Genomic DNA, 18,605 nt, shown 5'->3' with positions numbered 1-18,605 from the left:
TTGAAATAGTACATACAGAACCAACTTCCTACACTCATGAAATACATTTTCAAGCAAAGAGGTTCCTGAGAGAAGCCTGTCCTACTTGAGCATCTGCCCTGGCATCGGAGCCAAGACAATAATGCTTTGTTAAGGTGTGAACAGACCTCCAAGTCGCAGCTCTACAAATGTCTGCTAAGGCAGCATTCCTCATTAAAGCAATTGTTGCCGACTTGCCTCTGGTAGAATGCGCTTTTGGTCTGCCAGCTAGTGTCTTGTTAGCTAGTTGGTAGCAAAATAGAATGCAGGAGACAATCCATCTCGATATTGTCTGTTTGGAGGAGGCCAGACCGGTACGAAACGGACCATAATTAACGAAAAATTGTGAAGATCTTCTAAGAGAATTTGTCTTAGCTAAGTAAAATTTTAACACCCTCTTTACATCTAGAGAATGGAGAGCTCTCTCTGCTGGAGTAGATGGGTTTTGAAAGAAAGTTGGTAAGGAAATCGACTGGTTGACGTGAAAATCAGATATAACCTTGGGTAGGAATTTAGGATGTGTACGGAGTACTACCTTGAAGGAGTGAAATACTGTGTAAGGCTCGTGGTTACAGAGGGCCTGAAGCTCGCTAACCCTTCGTGTTGATGTGATTGGCACAAGGAAAGCAGTTTTCCAAGTTAGATGTTGGAGAGATGCCTTGTGTATGGGCTCAAATGGAGTTTGCATGAGGCTTGAAATTGAGGAGGACTGCTGGGATCAGTGGAATTGGTGGAAAGGCGTACAGACATTTGTTGGACCAGTCTATCCACAGAGCATACCCCAGCGATTCTGGGAGGTAAAATGTGGTGGCGAAGGCGCAGCATTTTCTGTTTTCCTCATCTGGCGAAGAGGTCGATAGAAGGTGTGCCCCACAAACGGAAGATATCTTGGACGACATCTTCATTGAGCACCCACTCGTGGTTCTCTTAGAGAAGTCTGCTGAGGGCATCCGCTTGTACATTCTGAGCCCCTGGAAGGTGGGTTGCCACTATGTTCAACTTCCTGACTAGGAGCCAGTGCCATATTGTCTGGGACTCTTGAGACAAGACTCTGGATATGGTGCCCCCTTGCTTGTTCAGATAGTACATGGTGGTAGTATTGTCCATCTGTACAAGCAAGTTGTCGGTGGTGAATGATGGGAGAAAGGCCTTGAGAGCTGGGTGCACCGAACAGAGCTCGAGGAGATTGATGTGGTATGACAACTCTTTGGGAGACCAGACACATTGTGCTTGTAGGTGACCCATATGAGCTCCCCATCCGAGGAGAGAGGCATCTGTCACAATAGTCTGTGCTGGAGACTGTGGACGAAAAGGTATCCCCTTAAGGAGATCGTCTGGAGAACACCACCAAGCGAGAGATCTGGTTGCATGGGTGGACAGACAAATCCGATCTTCCCAGTTCCCCGACAGTTGACTCCATTGGTTCTCCAGACACTCCTGAAGAGGTTGCATGTGGAGGTGAGCGCTGGGTGTCAGAAAGATGCAGGAGGCCATGGAGCCGAGAAGGGAAGAGATTTTGCGCACTGTTGGGTGACGCATTGTAGGAAGTTGGCTCTGTATATACTATTTCAAAGTAAGAAATAGTGTGCACAGAGTCCAGTGGTTCCCCTTAGAGGTAAGATAGTGGCATAAGTAGATAATTCTAATGCTCTATTTTGTGGTAGTGTGGGCGAGCAGTAGGCTTATCAGAGGGTAGTGTTGAGCATTTGTTGTACACACACAGGCAATAAATGAGAAACACACACTCAAAGACTTACTCCAGGCCAATAGGTTTTCTATATTGAAAAATATATTTTCTTAGTTTATTTTAAGAACCACAGGTTCAAGATTTACAGTTAATACTTTAAATGTAAGGTACTTCACTTAGATACTTTAGGAACTTTGAATGGAAACAATATTATGTACAGTCTTTGTAAAAATGTCAATAAGCTATTTTCAAAGTGGACACTGCAAAAATCAACAGTTCCTGGGGGAGGTAAGTAAAGGTTAGATTAGGAGGTAAGTAAAACACTTACAAGTCTCAGTCCTGGGGCATAGGCAGCCCTCCATTGGGGGTTCAAGGCAACCCCAAAGTTACCACACCATCAGCTCAGGGCCGGTCAGGTGCTGAGGTCAAAGAGGTGTCCAAAACACATAGGCGCCTATGGAGAACAGGGGTGCTCCGGTTCCAGTCTGCCAGCAGGTAAGTACCTGTGTCCTTGGGCGGCAGACTGGGGGGGGGGGGCACAAGTAGGCACACAAAACACACCCTCAGCGGCACAGGGCCGGCCAGGTGCAGTGTGCAAAGCATGTGTCAGGTTTTGTATAGGGTTCAATGGAGGGACCCGGGGGTCACTCTAGCAGTGCAGGCAGGCACAGGGGGGGGCTTCTCTGGACAGCCACCACCTGGGCAAGGCAGAGGGTTGCCTGGGGGTCACTCCTGCTTCAAAGTTCGGTTCCTTCAGGTCCTGTGGGCTGCGGGTGCAGTGTTGGTTCCAGGTGTCGGGTCCCTAGTTACAGGCAGTCGCGGTCAGGGGGGAGCCTCTGGATTCTCTCTGCAGGTGTCACTGTGGGGGCTCAGGGGGGTCGTCTCTGGTTACTCCGGGCTCGCAGTCGCCAGGGAGCCCTCCCTGAGGTGTTGGTTCTCTGCAGGTTGAGCCGGGGGTGTCGGGTGCAGAGTATAGAGTCTCACGCTTCCAGCGGGAAACGTGAAGTCTTTAGAAGTTGCTTCTTTGTTGCAAAGAAGTAGCTAGTTTTGAACAGGGCCGCTGTTCACGGGAGTTTCTTGGTCCTGTAGTCCAGGGAAGTCCTCTGAGGCTTCAGAGGTCGCTGGTCCCTGTCGGATGCGTCACTGGAGCAGGTTTTTGAAGTTGGAGACAGGCTTGTAGGGCTGGGCCAAAGCAGTTGTCGTCTTCCTCCTTCTCTGCAGGCTTGTAGGTCAGCAGTCCTTCTTCTTTCTTCAGGTTGCAGGAATCTCATTTCCTGGGATCTGGGGAGCCCCTAAATACTGAATTTAGGGGTGTGTTTAGGTCTGGGAGGCCAGTAACCAATAGCTACTGTCCTTGAGGGTGGCTACACCCTCTTTGTGCCTCCTCCCTGTGGGGAGGGGGGGCACATCCCTATTCCTATTGGGGTAATCCTCCAAACTCAAGATGGAGGATTTCTCAAGGCAGGGGTCACCTCAGCTCAGGACACCTTAGGGGCTGACCTGACTGGTGGGTGACTCCTCCTTGTTTTTCTCATTATCTCCTCCAGCCTTGCTGCCAAAAGTGGGGGCAGTGGCCGGAGGGGCTGGCATCTCCACTAGCTGGGATGCCCTGGGGCGCTTTAACAAAAGGGGTGAGCCTTTGAGGCTCACCGCCAGGTGTTACAGTTCCTGCAGGGGGAGGTGAGAAGCACCTCTATCCAGTACAGACTTTGTTCCTGGCCACAGAGTGACAAAGACATTCTCCCCGTGTGGCTAGCAACATGTCTGGTGTGTGGCAGGCTGGCAGGAACTGGTCAGCCTACACTAGAAGTCGGGTAGGTATGCAGGGGGCATCTCTAAGATGCCCTCTGGGTGTATTTTACAACAAATTGCACACTGCCATCAGTGTGCATTTATTGTGCTGAGAAGTTTGATACCAAACTTCCCAGTTTTCAGTGTAGCCATTATGGAACTGTGGAGTTCGTGTTTGACAAACTCCCAGACCATATACTCTTATGGCTACCCTGCACTTACAATGTCTAAGGTTTTGCTTAGACACTGGAGGGGCATAGTGCTCATGCACATATGCCCTCACCTGTGGTATAGTGCACCCTGCCTTAGGGCTGTAAGGCCTGCTAGAGGGGTGACTTACCTATGCCACAGGCAGTGTCGGGTTGGTATGGCACTCTGAGGATCAATGTGGCTGAAGTCATTGAGATCCTAAAGAAAGAGGTTTGCGAAGGACTTTTTCTGTATGCAGTCAAAGCTGCCAAATGGACGTTTATGGAAGAGAGTTGCAGACCAGATTGATCCAAATGTAACAAGTATGGAAGAATGACATCTTCCTGGCAAAATACAGGGTTTATCCCCTTAGAAGAACACCAGATGCAGAATCTCTTCCATTTGAAGGAAAATGCTGTACGCCAGTTTGACCACCGAATCAGGTGGAGGGTCAGAACGTAGAAACAAAGGGTCTTGTTCTGGAGGACGATACTTTTTCTGTAGTCTTGTGGGAGCAGGTTTGGTCGTAGCCGGCATAAGGAAGATTTCCATAGCAGGTTCTAAAAGGCCAGGTACCAGAGGTAGCAAAGGTCTGGCGGCTATACGCTGTTGGTGAGTCTCAAATATAATCAAAGTAGTAGGTGTAGGGGTAACCATCGGAACAGTAAGTTTTGTCGCACCTCTGACCAGAGCTTCATGAAATGTATTGATATCATCCACCGGTGAAGACCGATGTGGAGGTGTATCCGATAAAGTAGTGGAGTAATCTCTGGTAGAGGACAAAGAATCTCTCTGATGGTCACATGATCTTGATCTATGGCTAGATCTACGGTGAGAGTGTTGTGACCTTGAACGGCCTGATGACTGATGGCCATGTTGAGACCGATGGCGCAATGTAGAGCGCGGCCTAGGAGCTGGGACACTGATAGGCACTTGAGGCACCGGAAGTGGTACCGGAAGAATCGGGTCAGACGGCTGCAACGGTGTTGCTGGAGGAGAGGCCTGAGGAGAAGGCGACAAAGGAATAGGCACTATAGAAGGAGAATGGTGCTATTCCGATGACGAATAAATCCTTCTCCTTTTCTGCCTCCTCGATGTCGATGGCCTTCTCGACGTCGATTGACTCCCCGACATCGATGTTCTCTGACGTCGACGTTGAGCGGGACCTCGACGTCCAAACACGCCGTCTGCGTTTTATCTCGACGTTGATTCCAATGACGCCGATATGCTTCTCGATGTTGTGTGACGTGGAGTCTTCGACGTCGTGCGGTGTCTTGACGGCGATGCTTATGCGATGTCGAGCCAGACTTCGACGGCGAGCATGTAGGCGCATGTACCTCCTCTCGACGTCGATCTCCTCGACATCGACCTCCTTGATGGCAATCGGGAGCTAAAGCGTTTTCTGGTAGAAGAACGCCTCTCAGACCTCCCACAACCACTGAAGGCTGAGGTAAGAGCCCTGGTGGAAGACTGACCTTCCCCTCGCTCAGAGGTCCCACTGGTTTCCTGGCATCGTCTCTCTGCTTTCCTTTGTAGGTGAATCTTCTCCCTGTCGCGCAGGGTGCGCCTGGAATATGTCTTACAGATGTTACAGGAGGCAGGTATATGAGAAGACAGCAGACAGATGAGGCAGACATTGTGGGGGTCTGTTTTGGCCTTTTTCCTGCTACATTCTGGACATTTGTCAAATAGAGAAGGCATTTTTGTGGTAAAAAAGCCTTAAGTCCAGTCAGAAAATGACAAAAATCTAGAGAGAAAGCCAAAAGACGTTGAATCTAGCAGTTAGTTTTGAAATTTAAACTGTATGTTTGAAGAAAAAACCTAAATAGTTCGAGCTCAATGCTCCAGGGTCCTGTCAGCCGGGAAAAAGAACTGAGGTAACTGCCTCTCTCTAGGCATGATTGGTTACTGTAGGACTGGCTGCTCTTAAAGGCACAGTCACCTTTTTCTTCATTACTATGGCAGCCTATGGGCTACATTGCCCTGCACTTCTTCATCAGTGTTTTACAATATATAAAAGGTTTGTGAATGAATTTTTCTGCAAAATTTGCCATTCATTCAGGCATTTAAATGCAGATATCTCAAATTTGTCCCTAATAAAGATAGACTGGATAAATACTTTTGGACACTGTAGCCTTTCCCCTAGACTGCATATGAACATTCTTAAGTGACTTGGCAGGCCTTTCCGATGTAAGGCGAACATTGACAATTAAGAAGTTATATTGGAAAAAGTGCTCCGGGGTCCCCGCAGACGGGGGGGAATATTCACAGCGTATGACTATACATGAAAATCCCCTATGAGAGAACAAAAGCTTTCGCCTGTCAGGACAGGCAGATGAGAATTCGAAGTCTAGCGCTCTGCCTCAGTAAAAGAAAGTCCACTTCTGTCCGGCCTTACAAATCTTTTATGGGGCTTCTCTCCTCGTGCAGTCCGTTGATATCACACTGCCGTCTTCACATGAGAACACTTCAACAACAGTTAGACAGTCAGTGGAAGCAGATTAGCAGTTCTTTCGACGATATTGTCCATATAACCCCACCAATGAAACAAGCCTTAAAATGGTGGAAGAAGACCCCTCACATTTCAGAGAGTCTCTCTTTCCTGAAAGAGAAACCAGTACATAGTCTGACAATGGATTCCTGTCTGGAGTGCGCACCTCGAATACCTAAGAGTGAGAGGGAGATGGACCATACAGAAAGCAGTGCTACACATCAACATATTGGAATTAAAGGCAGTGTTCCTGGCGCTCAAAGCCTTCCTCACCAAGATCAAGGTTCATCGGTTTTGATCCGAACCGACAACACCACAGTTATGCATTACCTCAACAAGCAGGGAGGTACAAGATCGCCGGCGCTGTCTCTCTAAGCGCAGGAGCTGTGGTATTGGGCGCTTCATCATCATATAATTCTCAGAGCAGAACGCATCCGGTGAATATCCAACACCTTGGCAGATTCATTAAGCAGAACATCAACGACCTGCCACGAGTGGGAGCTCAACCAGGCAACTCTCGATCACCTCTTTCTTCGCTGGGCCAAGCCCAGTCTGCACCTGTTTGCAACAAGAGAGAACAAAAAATGGCAATACTTTGCAAGCTGGCAACTGCAAAGAGGGCTGAAGGGGAATGCATTTTTGATCAAATGGTCAGGGATCTATGCCTACGCTTTCCCCCCGCTCCCGCTAATCCTGAGAATTCTTCAGAAGATGAAGAGAGAACCTTGCTGAGTACTACTGATAGCTCTCAGATGGCCACGCCAGTTTTGGTTCACGGAGCTCCTGCTCCTCTTGGAACAACCTCACATTCGATCAAGACCACTACCAGACTTGCTAACGATGACTCAAGGCCAGGTCCGTCATCCCAACCTGACTTCTCTTCGATTATCTGCCTCTCTCCAGAATTCTATGAGTTTGCCAACCTAGATATTCCACCAGACTGTCGAGAGGTGCTCACCAGTGCCAGAGCCCAGGCTACAAATAAGACATACAAACTCAAGTGGAATAGATTTTGCATATGGTGTAAAACTTTCAGTATCCATCCCCTGACATCTTCCCCAGAACAGATACTTCTGTATCTTCTACAATTGGCGAAATCAGTACTCTTCCACTAATCTGTCAAGGTTCACCTTGCAGCCATCTCTCGATTCCGCCGTACTGCTGCTTTACCATCTTTATGGTACTCCAGAATAATAAAACAATTCCTAAAGGGCTTATTCAGATTGTTTCCTCCGATTAAATTCCCTCCTTCTCCCTAGCATCTCAATATTGTTCTGTCACAATTGATGAGGCATCCCTTTGAACCTATTAACAAAACTGAATGGAAATATATTTTCTGGAGGACAGCGCTTCTTCTAGCGCTTACCTCTGCAAAGAGGGTCAGTGACATCCAAGCATTCACAATCTCACCACCTTTTCTTGAATTTTAAACCGGATATGGTCATTCTCAGAACTAATCCAAAACCCATTCCTAAAGTTCCCTCGAACTTTCATCTGAATGAACCAGTAATAGTAAAGACTTTCTTTCCAAACCCTCGAACTCCAGCAGAAAGAGCGCTACATTCCTTAAATATCAGAAGATGTCTCAAATTCTACATCCAAAGAACTAGCAGCTTTCGTAAAGCTGATGAATTGTTTGTGAGCTTGGACAACTCAGAAAAGGGTATCCTGTTATCAAACAGCCTATAGTTCAGTGGATAGCCACCGCCATACAATGTTGTTGGCAGCTAGCGGGAAAACTGCTAACAGCCAACGTCAAAGCTCATTCCACTAGAGTGGTATCTACTTTCACAGCTCTGTTTGCAGGAGTGCCTCTACACCAGATTTGCAGAGCTGCAGCGTGGACTAACAACCACAACTTTACTCAGCACTACTGCCTAGATGCTGCAGATAGGATGGACTCAGCGGTAGGACAAGCTGTTTTGCGTAATTTATTTGCATAAGGTAAGCCAACAATTTACTCCAGTATTGGAACTTTCATAGATTCACATGCTTGAATTCTTCCCCGTCATCAAGATGGAAGCCCCCGGTACATCAAAACAGCTATACATACAGGCTACTGCAATAAAAAAAGGCCTAAGGGCTTTGACTTTAGTAGCCTATCCTCATCACTATGAGCAAAAAAAGACCAAAGCAAGGTCCAGCCAATCAGGCTTCCCCTCCCTCTAGAACCCTCCTGAGAGGAGCTCCCTTCCCTCAGATGTTTTTACCGCACGTCGTGCTAGGGAGTCTCCATTGGGCTCTGCTCAGTTAACACTTCAGAGAAGTGCATTTCTGCTATTTTTCCTCAGAAAAAGGATTTCCTACAGCAAGTAAGGTGTCTTCTTCTTACTTTACTTTTTACTTAATGGGACTCTATTTTGAGCAGAATTCACCATGTCTGATAAAGAGAGGAAAAGCCTTTTCAGAGCCTCTAAGACCTGTGGGAAGAAAAGACTTCACTTTGAGGACCCACACAAGGACTGTATTTATTGCCTCTACCCTGACCATGTGGCCAAAGACTGCAAAGTTTGCAGGACCTTTTCTAACAAAACCCTCAAAGACAGGGAGGGTAAGCTACTAATTTGGCTCCAGAAGTTGAAGTCTAGATCTAATCCAGTGTCTGGTTCTGACAGTGAGGAATCTAAAACTTCCTCCAGAAAACCACAGAAAAGAGGCAGATCTCCTCAACCCCACTCAGAGGATCTTCCAAAAAAGGCTAATAAAAAGACCAAACGGGTGTCCTCTAAAGCTGGAAGTCCTTCCTGTTCTCCTCACAGGAGTTCTGTTTCTTCTAAAAGACACTCTAATGAAAGATCACTCTCCTCAGAGTGCAGCAAAAGAGCCTTTTCTGAGCCTCGAACGCCACCTCCTGTGGTGAAACATGTCTTTAAGAGGCCATCCGAAAAATCTACGACGACGACACCGTCGACAACGTCATCGACGAGAGCACCGTCGACGACGGTGTCTAAAGGTGTCTTTACAGCTTTGTCTTTGACTGCTACAACATCTACAGTCTCTACGGTGGGGTCTTCCTCATCGACAATCGTCTCGACGACGTCCTCGTCTACGGCGTTTATAGTTGCCTTGCCCATCGCCTCTACTTCATCTATGCAACCGCCGGTGAGACCCTTGACGTTGCCTCTGCCGTCGTCGGCTTCCACATCAATGAGAATTTCTCCAGGGATATCTCCGTCGGCGCTGCCATCGACGATGCTGATACCGTCAACGATGCCGTCGGTGATGGTGACAACGTTGCCAGCTACGTTCCCGTCGATGATGCCATCCGTGTTGCTGTCGATGCCGTCAACGAGATTTAAAACATATAAGAAGTCTGATTTCCTTTCGCCATTGGTGACATCTCCAAGTAGGGTTTCAGCCTTAGTACCTACGCATTTACTAGAACAAGAGGACTTAGATGATGAGGGACCTTTTGGGGTTGCTCATAGCCCATCAGAACTACATGTCAAGTGCCAGGATCTAGAGGAAGACACCCAGAATGATCTGTACTCTTTTTTTTTTTTTATAAAGATATTTTATTGATTTTGCAGAAGGAAAAAGATAATGAAAACATACACTTATTGACAAGGTGCCAACATGGCGCCTAACAGTAGACGGTCTCAAGTCTTGGTTCCCAGGCACCATATTGTAAATAAGAGTCACACATCGCCTAAGTGGTTGCTGCGGCCTCCCACTTCCCCCATACCCTATCATATTTATTTGGACATCCTCTGGCCTCGTATACCAGTTTTTCCCGGTGTGCACACCCGTCCAACCCCCGCCTCCATTTGGTAATTGTTGGGGCGCATCTGGCTTTCCAGTCCGCCATTATGTCCCTCTTAGCTACCAGGCATGCCATCCCAAGAAATGCTCGATCTGATCTTCTCAGCCCAGTGTTTCCCATAATCCCCAATAAGAGAGGTAGTGGTTCCCTTTCTATGTTCTCCTGTAGGACTCCTGAGATCTCGTGTACGATCGTTCCCCAGTAGGCCGATATAATTGGGCATGTCCATACCATGTGAAAAAAATCGGCTGCGGGGTTCGTGCATCGAGGGCACTCCGCTGAGGACTGGAGGCCCGCCCGACGCAGTTTGGCTGGTGTGAGGTAGGCTGTATGGAGGTAAAAGGTCTGAATTAACCGGAAGCGGGTGGCCATTGTCAGGGTACGGGGGCCATCAGTGCTTCACTCCAGTCCATCTCATCCATGGGGCCCACCCATCCCTCCCATATCTGGCAGGGCCCCTCTAGGGGGCAGGTGGTATTGGCTATCAGAGCGCGGTATATCTGGGAAACACCTCCCCTACCCAGATTCCCCATCAGTGCCTTCGCCTCCATGGGGCTATATTCGGGTATGCTGTCCCCAGTTTGTACATGTACTAGTAGGGCATGGCGGAGCTGGAGATATTTATGAAATTGCGTTCTGTTTAAGGAGAAGAGTTTTTGGAGGTCTTCGAATGATCGCATATGTGACCCCTCCCATACGTCACCCAGAGTAGAGATGCCTATATTATCCCACTTCTGAAAACCCTCCAGATTCGCCACCTCCCTTAGGTGTCTCCCCTGCCACAGCGGGGTCTGCTGGGTAAGGCGTCCCCACCACCCCGACAGTCTCTGGGCCACCCGCCAACCCAGTAAAGTCACTTTGGTCACGTCTGGGATGTCCCGTGAGATCGGGCCCCCGTACAGGATGTCGAAGATCCGCGGGTAGCCCAGCGACCGGAGCTCCAGCCGATACACCGGGTCCGACCACCCGCCCCCCACCCAGTCATTGATCACGACCAGGTGCATCGCATGGAGATAATAATGGATGTTGGACATGCCCAGCCCCCCGTCCTAGATGTCTCTTTGACAGATTTTCAGCGCGAGTCGCGGACGGGCGTCGTTCCACATAAATTGACGCGCCAGTGAATCCATCTCACCAAACCATTTCTTGGGGATGGGATGTGGGAAGTTTTGCAGTAAATATAGGAGTCTGGGGAGGATCATCATTTTGTAGAGAGCTATTCTGCCAAGCAGATTTAAGGGGAGAGCCCTCCAGCGCTGTAGGTCAGCTCTAATTCTTCTGGTTAGTGGTGTGATATTGAGCTCCCAAGTCAGCTCGGGTAGTAGTGAGATGTATATTCCCAGGTATTTAAAGCTGTTCCTTCGCACTGGGATGCTCTGCTGCCAGTCTACACAGTCCCGGGAGCGGTGTAAAGGGACCAGTAAGGATTTATTAGGATTTAGGATCAGTCCTGAGGCTTCCGCGAAGAGGCTTAGAAGTTGTAGGACACGGGGACCACTTCTGGCCGGGTTGGAAATGTATAGTAGAACGTCGTCCGCGTATAGCGCCACTCGGTCCTCTGGGCAGTTGGGCCAGGGCCAACCCTCAATCAGGGGGTCATTTCGCAGCAATATTGCCAAGGGCTCTATTATTAGTGCAAAGAGCAGTGGGGATAGCGGGCATCCCTGTCGGGTGCCGCGGCCAATGGGGAACGGGTCGGAGACCACCCCGTTCACTTGTACCCGGGCCGTCGGGTTGGAATAGAGGAGCTTCACCAGTCTTCGGAATTTAGGCCCAAGTCCATTTTTTAGTAGCACCTGGTCCAGAAAGGACCAATCCACCGTGTCGAATGCTTTTTCAAAGTCAAGTAGGAGTAGCGCCAGGGGAGTGTGTGACAATGTCGTGTGATGTGCCAAGGCTAGGTGTAGTCGTCTGATGCAGTGTCGGGTACTGCGGGTGGGCATAAAGCCGCACTGGTCGGGGTGCACCAGGGTGGGTATCACCTCCCTTAGTCTAGAAGCTAGGATTGAAGACAGCACTTTAATCTCTGTATTTAGAAGTGAGATGGGCCGATATGCCGAGCAGTGTCGCGATGGGGGTTGGGTCTTAGGGATCACCACAATTGTGGCTTGGTCAATCTAATTGGGGAAGCGGCCCTGTTTTTCGGCTTCTTCATACATGCTGAGCAGGTGGGGGCCCAGAATGTCGCTGCATCTTTTATACAGCTCCGCAGGGAATCCGTCTGGCCCGGGGGTCTTGCCCGGCGCCAGGCTGGTGATCGCATTTATGACCTCAGCAAGGTCAATAGGTTCGTCTAGTCTTTCCCTTATCGCCAGAGGAACACTGGGAAGAGTGATGTCGTTTAAAAGGGGGGACTCTATCTCAGCAGTGGGTCGGGGGTGTTCTGCGTATAAATGCGTGTAATAGGAGGCGAACCTTTGCGCAATTTCTATAGGAGTTTTGGAAAGGGAACCAGAGTCCTCCATGATTTCAGGTATGACCCTGTTGGCCAGAGGGCGGGTGGCCAGCCAGTGCAGGAGTTTCCCGTTTTTGTCCCCCCAACCATATATTCGCGCTGCTGAGGCCCTCCAAATATGCTTTGCTGACTCCAGTGCTATGTGCTTAATTTCTTCTCTAACCCTAGTGAGCTGTCTCAGAACAGAGGCTGACGCTGAGGTCACTTGTTGGCGCTCAAGGATTAGTGCTTTGGTCTCCAGCTTGGACAGTTGTGAGTCTCTGGCATGTTCGCGTGAGCGGAGGAGATATTTGGCTTGTCCTCTAAGAGTGGCTTTGCATGCGGCCCATAGGGTGCCCGGAGATTGGACCGATCCCAGATTCAGTTCGAAATATTGGGTAAGGTGGTTCTTAATTTCTTGGGTATAATCATTGTCCTGTAAATTCCATGCGTTCAGGCGCCATATCGGGCGTCTGGTGGGGTCTGTGCCACACAACCAGACGCGCACTGGCGCGTGGTCTGAGACCCCGCTGGGCAGCAGCTCCGCACCCGTGACGTTATTGATGTCAAGAGCAGGCATGAATATGAGATCAATTCTGGATTGTGTTGAGTGGGCAGCCGAGGTGTGTGTGTGTACCGGCGTTCCCTGGGATGCCAGGTTCTCCACACCTCGCACATGCCAAGACTTTCTGCCCAGCTGCTAAGACTCGCGGCCCGGGCGGATGTATTGGTGGAGATTTCACCGGATACGTCCAAGCTGGGGTTGAGGACGGCGTTGAAGTCCCCTCCCAGCAGGGTGGTACCCTGGGGGAGACTCGCTGCCACACGGCGAAGCGAGAGTAAGAATGCGTCTAGTCCCGCCGGGGGTCCGTACACACATACGAGGTTTATCGGTGACCCATGAAGGGTCCCCTTAACTACTACGAATCGGCCCTGGGGGTCGGATTGTGTGGCTGTAACCACCATAGGTAGTGATCGATGGAGCAGAATGGCCACCCCCCTGGATCCTCTGGAGAAGCCTGCGTGGTAAACCCTGTCATATCCTCCTCGTGCGAGCATGGGGCATTTAGTCCCAAGGAGATGGGTTTCTTGTAGTAGGACCACTGAAGGGGAGTAGACCATTTACGTTCCATGAGAGAATGTGGGTCAGTGGGGGTCGGGCGTGGACTGTGTGGGTATTGTGTGGTTTTGGTTGCCTGTTTGTGGACCCCGGGACGACCGTCTCAAACATAACATTGAAATATTAAAATAATGAAAAAAACAAGAAAAAACTGTAAACGTTCTACTATCTAAACCCGTTGTAAACTCCTTGCCCCCCAACCACCCCCACCCCATACTCCCTCCCTGGAAGCATCTGTCGCCCAACTTCTCAACCAAAACTTAACAGCCAGATGGACTGTCGTTGGGGTGGAGTGATGGACCCCTCCATTTAGTAGGATCAATTGCAATTAGCGAGTCTGGATCAAGCTTTGCGCAATGTGCGCTGAGGAGCAATAACGCCACCCGCGGCATCCCCTCCGGAGTCCGCTGAAGCGAGTCTGGGTCCCAGTTCCTTCATGTGTGACTCAGTGGGAGGCCATCGGTTCAAGCTATCCAAGCACCGGGGATTGGCTCAATCTGGTGTCATCCGCGGCTTGTGTTGTGACCCGGGGCATCGAGGGCCCGACAGGGACTCCCTCCGTCTGTGTATCGGGGTCCCGAGCCGCCTCGTCGTTGGGGGGGATACCTGAGTCCCTCTGCCTTCCTCTACGGGATCTGGTGCGCCTCCGGCTCTTCTGAGGTCCCTCCACGGGGGGGGCCCTCGCAAGGGGCCCCTCCAGTTGGTTTCACGGGTCCCCTCCGGGCTCCGACGCCCTCCTCTGTTAGCCAGTCCCATGCATTCTCAGGAGACTCGAAGAAGTACGCCTTCCCAGCCATGAGTACTTTAAGTCTTGCGGGGAAAAGGAGCATATACGAGAGCTGCATTGCTCTGAGTTTTTGTTTTACGTGCTCGTATGATCGGTGGCAGGTCTGGACTTCACGGGTGTAGTCTGGGAAGATTAAGATCTTGTGGTTCTCCCATTGGAGGCCCTCGGAGCGCCTGGCTTCCCTAAGGATATTATCTCGGTCTTTAAAATTAAAAAAGCATGCAATCATCGGGCGTTTGGGGCTGCCCGGAGGGGGGCGTGGGGTGAGGGCCCTGTGGGCACGCTCGACTGCGAACCATGCCGAGAGGGTTTGATCTGGCATCCAGGACCTGATCCACTGCTCCAGAAATTCGGAGGCCTTGTCTTCTTCCACGCCCTCGGGGAATCCGACAAAGCGCAGGTTGTTACGCCTTGATCGGTTTTCAGCATCTTCTGCACGGCGGTGCAATTCGCTGGTTCGGGCTTGTAGCTGGGCCACTTTAGTTTTAAGATCGGATAGCTCATCGTCATTCTGGGAGACGCGGGCTTCTACGTCGGTGATGCGACTCACCGCATTTCTGAGATCTTGCCGAATAAGACCCATGTCCTCTTGCACTTCCCCGATTTTGGTTTCTACGGCTGCTTGCGAAGATTGGATCGCCTAGAGGATAGCATTCACTCCGTCTATGGCGGGACCCCCACTGGCCGCGTCTCCTTCCCCCCGGGGACCCGCCGGTGTCGTGAACTGGTCGATCTTTTGCTGGGAGACCGGGGGTTGTTTGTTTGCCTTGTCTTTCCCCATCTTGATACGGTGGGCGGAGGTCAGTGTACGGTTCCTTGGGGTGTTCCGGCACGTGTGTCAGAGCAGACAATCGTCGGCGAAGTTTTCTCGCGATAAGTAGGTTTATGCAGTCACGCTGGCTCGCCGGGGTCGTGGATTCGGGGGCACGATGTCCCGGTGGCGGGTCCGCCGCCACTCCGGCTCGGGCACCCGGTCTCTGGTCAGTGGTGATGGGGATATATTGATTGAGCTGCAACTGCGTGGGCCAGTGGAGGGTTCAAAGGATTTTGCTATTGTTTGCTCGGCTCGTTCCCACCTCAGAGGATTTTGTAGCAGGCACCATTTATTCTGGGCCCCAGAAGGCGGACCAGGATTCCAGGTTCCTCTCACTTTGGAGGGTTGTTTTACTCGGGCTCCTGCGCAACTGCCACTCATCTGGTTCATTGCATTTCACGGCGCATCACTCTCCTCATGTGGGGGGCCAGGGGTCCTCGCCGCGGGAGACGTTCCTCTTGTGCCTCTCTCTCACCGCCCGGCGAATCCTGGGGGTTGTCTCCCCGTTCCCCGATGCGTCCCGGGGATTGTGGTGTCTCAGCAGCTGGGCCCGGCGTTTCAGTCGCCCTCTCAGTTCACCGCGGGCCCTCGGCACGCCGTCCACCCCGCCTGGGTGCATGGGGGGGCTGTGCCACGGGGGATGCCCCCATTTTGGTTCCCCGGATGTCAGATAAGTCCCAGGGGACCCCCCCCTCGAGGCGGTCCGGACCAGGGCACCGAGCGCCTACTCGTGGGCCGGCGCCCCTCCCGTGTCTCTCCTTCCCGTCCGGGTGGAATCCCGGGGGAACCCCTCTCGAGGCGCCGCGAGCGCCGCGCCGTCTCAGCGCACGGGCCCCGGCACGGCCAACGGCCTCTCAGTCAGCCGCCGGTACCTCGCTCACCTCTCTCAGGGGTCCAGAGGGGCTTCGCCGCAGGGGGCCCCCCTTTAGCGGCTCCCACGCCGCTCGGGCAGATCTCGGAGGATCCTGTCTTCCAGGCGGTTCGGACACCGCAGCTCCGGGTCAGCGCCACCAGGTATGTGCGCGGCGCAGCCGGGGGCATCAGGGGCTCTGCTCGTGGGCCAGGGCAGCGCCGCCCCACCAGTTCACGGGGCCCGCGCCCCGAGGCCCAGTGCCGAGTCTTCCTCGTTTCCCACTGCACCCAGAGCATCCACATCAGGGGCCAGGTCGTTCAGCAACGGCCCTCTCGAGGCAGTCCAGCTCTAGCGGCCATTTTAGCATTCGGGCCGCGGCCCGCGAACGGGGTCCGGCCCAACCACCGCTCACATCAGCGAGGCCCCAGTGAGATGGGGAGACCGCGGGGACAGCCGGCGCGGCACCTCCAGATCGCCAAATCGTGGTAATTTCGGGCGGATGACGGAGGGGTCCAGAGCACTCTCAGAGTGCGACCGCCATCTTGACGCCCGAAGCCACGCCCCCGATCTGTACTCTTATTACCCGCAGGCACACCAGTATCCCCATCAGGAGCAGATGGTTTCCTTGCCAGGATCGCTCATAGCTGATCTGCAACTCATGTTGGATGACTACAGAAGGCGGTTTCCACCAGCAGGCTTGGAAGTTCAGCAGCCTTCTGTCACGCCCTCTGTGCCTTCTACTCCGGTCCATTCAAGGGTCTAGCCATTACATGTACCGCCACAGACACCAATTTCCATCCCTACGCAGGATTTGTCCTCTTCTGATGATGATGACAGAGAGGAGGGAGAATTACCGGATGCAATAACAGACTGGGAGGACTACCAAATTCCTACTCCGTCCTCTCCCTCTCCGGTTCTTGTGGATTCCCCTCCTGGTGACATTGGCGGTTTCCACAACTTGCTTGAAAGAGCAGCAAAAAGGTTTGAGTTGCCCATGCCCACGAAGCAGGTGGCCTGCTTTTTGTACGATTTCAAGGAACCATTTTGTAAGGAAATGCCTCCTTGGCATGGTTACCCCTGACTTTTTGCCTTTGCTGATGCCAAGTTGTTCTTTCCCTAAACTGTACCTTTGTCTCCACAATTGGCACAATCCTGGCACCCAGGTAAGTCCCTTGTAACTGGTACCCCTGGCACCAAGGGCCCTGATGCCAGGAAAGGTCTCTAAGGGCTGCAGCATGTCTTATGCCACCCGAGAGACCCCTCACTCAACACATACACACTGCTTGCCAGCTTGTGTGTGCTGGTGGGGAGAAAAATGACTAAGTCGACATGGCACTCCCCTCAGAGTGCCATGCCAACCTCACACTGCCTGTGACATAGGTAAGTCACCCCTATAGCAGGCCCTACAGCCCTAAGGCAGGGTGCACTATATCACAGGGGAGGGAATATGTGCATGAGCACTATGCCCCTAGAGTATCTAAGCAAAACCTTAGATATTGTAAGTGCAGGGTAGCCATAAGAGTATATGGTCTGGGAGTCTGTCAAACACGAACTCCACAGCACCATAATGGCTACACTGAAAACTGGGAAGTTTGGTATCAAACTTCTCAGCACAATAAATGCACACTGATGCCAGTGTGCACTTTATTGTAAAATACACCCAGAGGGCATCTTAGAGATGCCCCCTGAAAACATGCCCGACTTCCAGGGTGGGCTGACTAGTTTTTGCCAGCCGGCCACACACCAGACATGTTGCTGGCCACATGGGAGAGTGCCTTTGTCACTCTGTGGCCAGGAAGAAAGCCTATACAGGGTGGAGGTGCTTCTCACCTCCCCCTCCAGGAACTGTAACACCTGGCGGTGAGCCTCAAAGGCTCACCCCCTTTGTTACAGCACCACAGGGCATCCCAGCTAGTGGAGATGCCCACCCTTCCGGCCACTGCCCCACTTTTGGTGGCAAGGCTGGAGGAGATCATGAGGAAAACAAGGAGGAGTCACTCCCCAGTCAGGACAGCCCCTTAGGTGTCCTGAGCTGAGATGATTCTTACTTTTAGAAATCCTCCATCTTGCAGATGGAGGATTCCCCCAATAGGATTAGGGATGTGCCCCCCTCCCCACAGGGAGGAGGCACAAAGAGGGTGTAGCCACCCTCAGGGCCAGTAGCCATTGGCTACTGCCCTCCCAGACCTAAACGCACCCCTAAATTGAGTATTTAAGGGCTCCGAGAACCGAGGAAGATAGATTCCTGCAACCTAAAGAAGAAGAAGGACTGCTGACCTGAAGCCCTGTAGTGAAGACGGAGACGACAACTGATTTGGCCCCAGCCCCACGGCCTGTCTCCCTACTTCAAAGAAAACTGCAACATCAACGCATCCAACAGGGTCCAGCGACCTCTGAAGCCTCAGAGGACTACCCTGCATCTAAAGGACCAAGAAGCTCCCGAGAACAGCGGCCCTGTTCAAGAAACTGCAACTTTTTGAAACAAAGAAGCAACTTTTAAAGACCACATGTTTCCCGCCGGAAGCGTGAGACTTTCCACTCTGCACCCAACGCCCCCGGCTCGACCTGCGGAAAACCGACACTACAGGGAGGACTCCCCGGCGACTGTGAGCTTGTGAGTAGCCAGAGTTGACTCCCCTGAGCCCCCACAGAGACACC

At 51.6% G+C, this 18,605-nt stretch overlaps 1 long non-coding RNA gene across 1 annotated transcript in view; it reads left to right on the top strand.

Annotated features, from left to right (window-relative positions):
• The window catches only part of LOC138258791 (uncharacterized), a 382,969-nt gene that overhangs the window by 192,548 nt on the left and 171,816 nt on the right, over positions 1-18,605 (top strand). The window lies entirely within an intron of this gene.

Source organism: Pleurodeles waltl, chromosome 9 (assembly GCF_031143425.1).
Source record: "Pleurodeles waltl isolate 20211129_DDA chromosome 9, aPleWal1.hap1.20221129, whole genome shotgun sequence".
Classification (NCBI taxonomy): domain Eukaryota; kingdom Metazoa; phylum Chordata; class Amphibia; order Caudata; family Salamandridae; genus Pleurodeles; species Pleurodeles waltl.
The sequence above is the reverse complement of the archived record's forward strand: the minus strand, read 5'-3'. Positions and strand labels throughout refer to the sequence as shown.